The following is a 5,829-nucleotide window of genomic DNA, read 5'->3' on the forward strand; positions in this document are numbered from 1 at the left end:
CAGCGCGTCTCGGCGTATCCACACTAGCATCTTGTTTTTTCCTTCTCTCGTATAAAGCGAGCGAGTCAATTGTTACCGGTTATAATGTTATTCTCCCGCCGTGCGCGCGCGCTTTTCTTTCACATTTTAATATACGATTGCGCCATTGTCGGGATCTTCGCGCGTCGGCTCGGTTTACTCGCTTTATTTTGCGTTCCGCGAGTGGAAAACGCGCTTTGAGAATCGCGCATAACTCCACGTCGCGTCGCCTCGACATGCCGACAAGTGTTTTCTGGGATGTTTGTTTTTTGTTTTTCAGGAACGCGTGCATGTGGGTATTTGATTTTTTTTTGCAGACGAGCAAGGACCTTTCTTTCGACTTTTTAGAAAGTTATGTCTTTTTATAGTAGTATGTGGCACGATTCCACATATGAACGAAACTTTGCCATACAGTTGTTTCTTTATATCAAAGATACACTTTCTATTTTCTATACGGATCTTTAGTTCGTAATATGGTTATAACATTAACTATTTTTATCGAAAACAAATGGAAATGTAATCATGTATTCGAGGTGTTACGCGAGCCTTATACGCTCCATGTTAAATGATACTTATTTTAGTTCTGATACTGACCAACCCATTTAATTTTACACGTATTTTGTAGCGCCACTCATCGCGTAACACCTCAAATGGAAGGGTTTTTGTTTGTTTTTATACTATTTGAATGGAGATTAAAAACGCGATTCTTTTAGACAGATTAAAGTAACGTATATTTATGCATGACTTCAATTTTACGAATATAAAATAAATAGCTCTGATGCTTGATTATATTGCAAGAAACATTTCATCCTCTCTTACCTCTCTTTAAAAAATGATGGACTTGGTTGTGAAGCCGTGTAATACGTGATTCTGATTGGTTGTTATGGCCGGTCGCCTAGGTAACGGATGAGAACCCGCGCGCTTTAAATTCGTAACCCTCATAACAGTCATAATCCTGGTAGAAATTTTTCAGGTGTTTAAAATAAAATGAAATGAGGTTAAATAGTATAAAATCTGAATAGCGGATTCAGAAAAAATATATGCAATATTACCAGCAAGAAATCTTGATAAATTAATCATTACCAAAAGTGTATTATTGAAACATGTGTATTGAAAAGTGTCACCTTAATCCTATTTGAAGTAGGTAATAATGTGTGTGTGTGTGTGTGTGTGTGTGTGTGTATGTTATTTAGTTTTTTTTTAATATAAGTGAGAAGTGCAATTAAAAGAATAAAAAGTATAAAGATATATTGTGTCTCCGTGCCCAAAGTCGACCACGGTGAGGTTTAGAAGTGAATTTAAAGAAAAGTTCAGTATCCGAGTCAGTGAGTTTGAGTTTATCACTACAATGCCCTTTAAATTTTAAAAAGGCTAGACAACTAAAATTTGACACAGCCACTTACTATGTTACCTAGAAATATGTAATCTAGATGATTTTGATTGAACTGTTTTCTTTCATATTTTCACACCAACGCCAATGTGAATTTTTTAATTTAGCGGCTCACATTTTGCTTATAGACAGTTACGCAGTAACTACTATCTCTAGCACATTGTATTTCTGGTTTCCAGTGTATTTTTACCTGGAGAAAATGATAAATATTTTGGCTTTTTTGTCAAGGCATTAATGAGAATATTTACTTTTAACAGTTGTGAGAGATTTTGAGGTTTTTCCATTGCATTGCATTTGCTCTCATTTGAAAACTAATTTCTAGAGAGCTCATTTTTTGCGTATAGATTTCTGTTTTGATTGTGAAAATATTTAAAGTTAAATTGACCTTAACTGGAATACTTTTAATTTCGACTTCAACACCCATGATAATTATTTAGTCGTATAAGTTATTCACATCAGTGTCGGAATCTAAATCAAAAGTATTTCAGTTAAGGTTAATTCAACTTTGTATATTGTTTCATTGACACAAAAGAAATCTATATGTAAAATATGAGCTCTCTAGATCTGTTAGTTTTCGAATGAGAGCAAATGCAAAAATAGAAAAGTAGGCATCGATCTCAAAATCTCTCACGACTGTTAAGAGTTAAAATTCTTATTAATGTAATTCTCTTGACAAGAAAGGCAAAATATTTGTCACTTTCTTCATGTAAAAATACACTGGAAACCAGAAATACAATGTGCTAGAGATAGTATTTACTGCGTAATTGTCTATAAGCAAAATGTAACCCGCCAAATTAAAAAATTCACATGGGCCTCAATGTGAAAATATGAATGAAAACAGTTAAATTAAAATCATCTGGATTACATGTTTCTATAGATAACATATCAAGTATCTGTGTAAAATTTCAATTGTCTAGCTTTTTTACAATGCAAATGAATAGCGTTGTAATGATAGGCTTATACTCACTGACTCTTCTACTGAACTTTCCTTCAAATTCACTTCTCAGACCTTAACGACAACGACTTTGAGCGTTGTTAATATATTTATATTAAAAGTATTACAGAATATGGTAACATATGGTAGGTAATATGGTAAAAATATTAGCAGAAATTAGTGTACCCAAAACTTATGGTGTTTTTTCTACCAGGGTTATTAGACATAGATAGAATAAGGAGCGCGCGAAACGCGCCTTCATTCCTAGTATTCTAAAGAACTGATGTGTAACTCAGAGATTTTCAGAGATTCCTATCGATACAAGCCACATTGTATACGCATTGAGAATCATTATGATAGCTTGGCACTGTTTTTATTATAATATATGATATACTCTTTTAATTTTGATTCTACATTAAATCTGGTATACTAATAAACGTTTAAAAATTATGGGATCTTTGGTGTACAAAAAAACTTCATAATAAAATGCAGATACAATTCTTTTAGAAAGCAAAAAAAAAATCAACACCTATAACTTTTAATATATTCAAATCTTGCAGATGAAACTGGTATTTTTTGAATACGTGTATAATTTGATAGCTGAAAAAGTTTGAAATTAATTTAGCTATCTGCGTGTCTCCTCTTGTTAGTATAATATCTTTATTATTTTATTATCAATTTCGATACCCCCCCCCCCAAAATGTCCTCTTGGATCAAGAGGAAATAATCTTAATTTAGGACCCAAAATTAAAATCATTTTGAAGTAAAGGGATTCCGTTTTATTCAAATGGAAAAAATTTTGAGGCAAAAGGATTCCTATTGAATCAAAAAGAATCCATTTGAATCAAACGGAATCCCTTTACTTCAAAATGATTTTAATTTTGGGTCCTAAATTAAGATTATTTCCTCTTGATCCAAGAGGGCATTTCTTTGGGTGTATAAATAGTATATTATGCAACGGGTACAGAAAGACTGCATTTTCAAAACGAGAGTTTACAGCACGAGCCGAAGGCTTAATTAATTTATCAGTCTTTATGTACAAGTTACATACGATATTTTATACTACGAGAGCAGAAAATTCACATTAAAGTTGTGATTTTGAGATTAGAGTGGTATAAATATCATCTTAATCATCTTCAATGCCAATAGAGATTTTATCAAATATATCTACAAAGTATTAACAATGCGCGGAGAATCGACATTTTTATAGAAAAAGAAAAAAACTAGACATTTCATTATCTATCATTTTGCTACACTACTTCGTGTACAAGCACTCTTATATTACAGCGGGACATCGAGTCCTCGGCTGCGACCTTATAGGTCAAACTTCAAAATTTGCAATACACGTTATTTTTCAGAGGAAATAATCCACGGAGTCTAATTTTAGTTATTATTAGAATACATCTCGTTATCTTAGCTTAGGTATATAGGCAGTTTGTAATTAATATAAATTTTAATGCATAATTGAAATATGCAGCTTTTGTCTCGACGAATTGGAGAAAGAGAGAGAGAGAGAGAGTTTAAATGTTTGTATATTTTAATTAATTTTTGTAACACACTACTTTTCTTATTTACTTTATAGCAAATGGACTTTGCATTTAATTATATTTTTCATATTTATGAAATAAAACTTTGATACTTATCGTCACGATATTATATAAACTTTTAATAAGCCTGTCTAAATAATAAACATAACTTTAATATGTATAATATAACGCTAAAAAGTAATGTATAAAATATCATTAATTGTAGGAAAACACTCGAGTAAACTTGTTTTATTGACTTGTGTACGTAAGAAGTATACTCTCGTAAATTGCATATCACTTCTTCATTCTCATTTTTTTTTATTTAATGCCGTCCTGTGACAACCGATAATTTTTGTCCCCCGCCCATTCAGTGACGCAAAACTGAAAATTGCAGTTGTTGAACAGTTTTCCCTCGAGACTCTGTTATTACAGAATTATCAGAGCTCAATATGTTGCTAAAAGATTCGCGTATGAATGCGTGACTAAAAAAGGTGAAAATATTGAAATGTACATTGACATTTACACACGTTTTAAATTAACAGTTTGATGCAAATTATTGTGCCCGTATAAAAGTTTTTAAATTTTCACTTTCATTTAATTTTTTGTAAACGGAATAAAAAAAACAAAGCAGCAACTCAATCAAAAAACTATACAAGACGAAAAGCAGTCATTATGGAAACGACAACTGCGCCAATAGCCATAAAAGTTTCATGTCGGACTAGCGCCACGATCCAGTGCGGTTACTTAAGACTTGCCTAACTTGTTAACTGACCAAGCTCGACTCAAGAGTTCAAATGCTACTGGCAATATAGACTTAGGAAGTATTTCAAATGCTGCGCAGATTAAAATTCTCTGGGTAAGTGTTCAGATGCAAGTGAGGTCTAAAGATTTATGCAGCAATTAAATGTGGAATATTCCTTGAAAATGTGACTTAATTTTTTTCTTGTTTTGAAATACCCCCATGAGTAACTTAGGAATTCCATGGAATCATCAGGTATTTCCTTATAACATGAAAAAGATATTATACGTTTTGAAGCTTTTTTCGCTGGCTTCTCCCTGAATTTACAAAATTGGCACGTTGTTAGGAATTCTATAGCCTTTCGTGCATGTTTTTCACTGACATAATTCCCAATAATTCATTTATGAATCATAACTGGTGAAATATGTTTACATTGAAGATCAGTCAATGTTTTTCTCAGCGAAGGACGAAGATTAGTTCCTCTGAACGAATAACTTGAAATATTTCTTCAAGCAATTGGGTATATCCACCAAAAACTCGACCTTCGATTCGATTGTTTTGATCCTCGAAAGTATCTCTACTTTACAGTACGTTAAAACCCGCGTGTTTCCTTGCGTCAAAAAAGCCATTATACCGAATCTTCTCACTCGTCAACTTTCTTCACATATATACTTATTTATTATGAAATTTGCGCGTTATTACGAATGCATTTCAACTCACGAATATGAGAAGCACCGAGGTCAACGACTATGCTATGATCTCGTCCGAAAAGGAAGTCGTCCCGGACTATCGCCGCTTGTTTCCCTACTGGGTCAAGGTCCTTATCGCAGGGAATTGTGGTTTTTCCCCTGAGTCTTTTGCCAAAAATGTTAAGCACGAGCCGATGCTCAGCTGCTGAAGTCGTGGTTCATGCGCCAGTGCGAAAGCACTCGTTTGACATTGCTATGATTCGTTATTATGAATGACAGTGTAAGATTTTAACACAATTATTAAAGTTTATTAGCGTATTTGTAACGGAAAGATGTTAATAATTTTTTGTTATTGCTCCATCAATAAGTTGCAAATGTGACGTTTCTTGAATAAAGAGGAGACAGCATCGAGAAAGTTGTGCCCGCACGAAGGACGCAAAAGTATATAATATAGCCTTCTGGGCTTTGGTAGCATATAGAGCACACGTGCAAATTTTGTCATTGGATTCTACTTTTGCTTTGTATTTTTTTCT

The sequence above is a fragment of the Nasonia vitripennis genome, chromosome 4, assembly GCF_009193385.2.
Source record: "Nasonia vitripennis strain AsymCx chromosome 4, Nvit_psr_1.1, whole genome shotgun sequence".
Classification (NCBI taxonomy): Eukaryota; Metazoa; Arthropoda; class Insecta; order Hymenoptera; family Pteromalidae; genus Nasonia; species Nasonia vitripennis.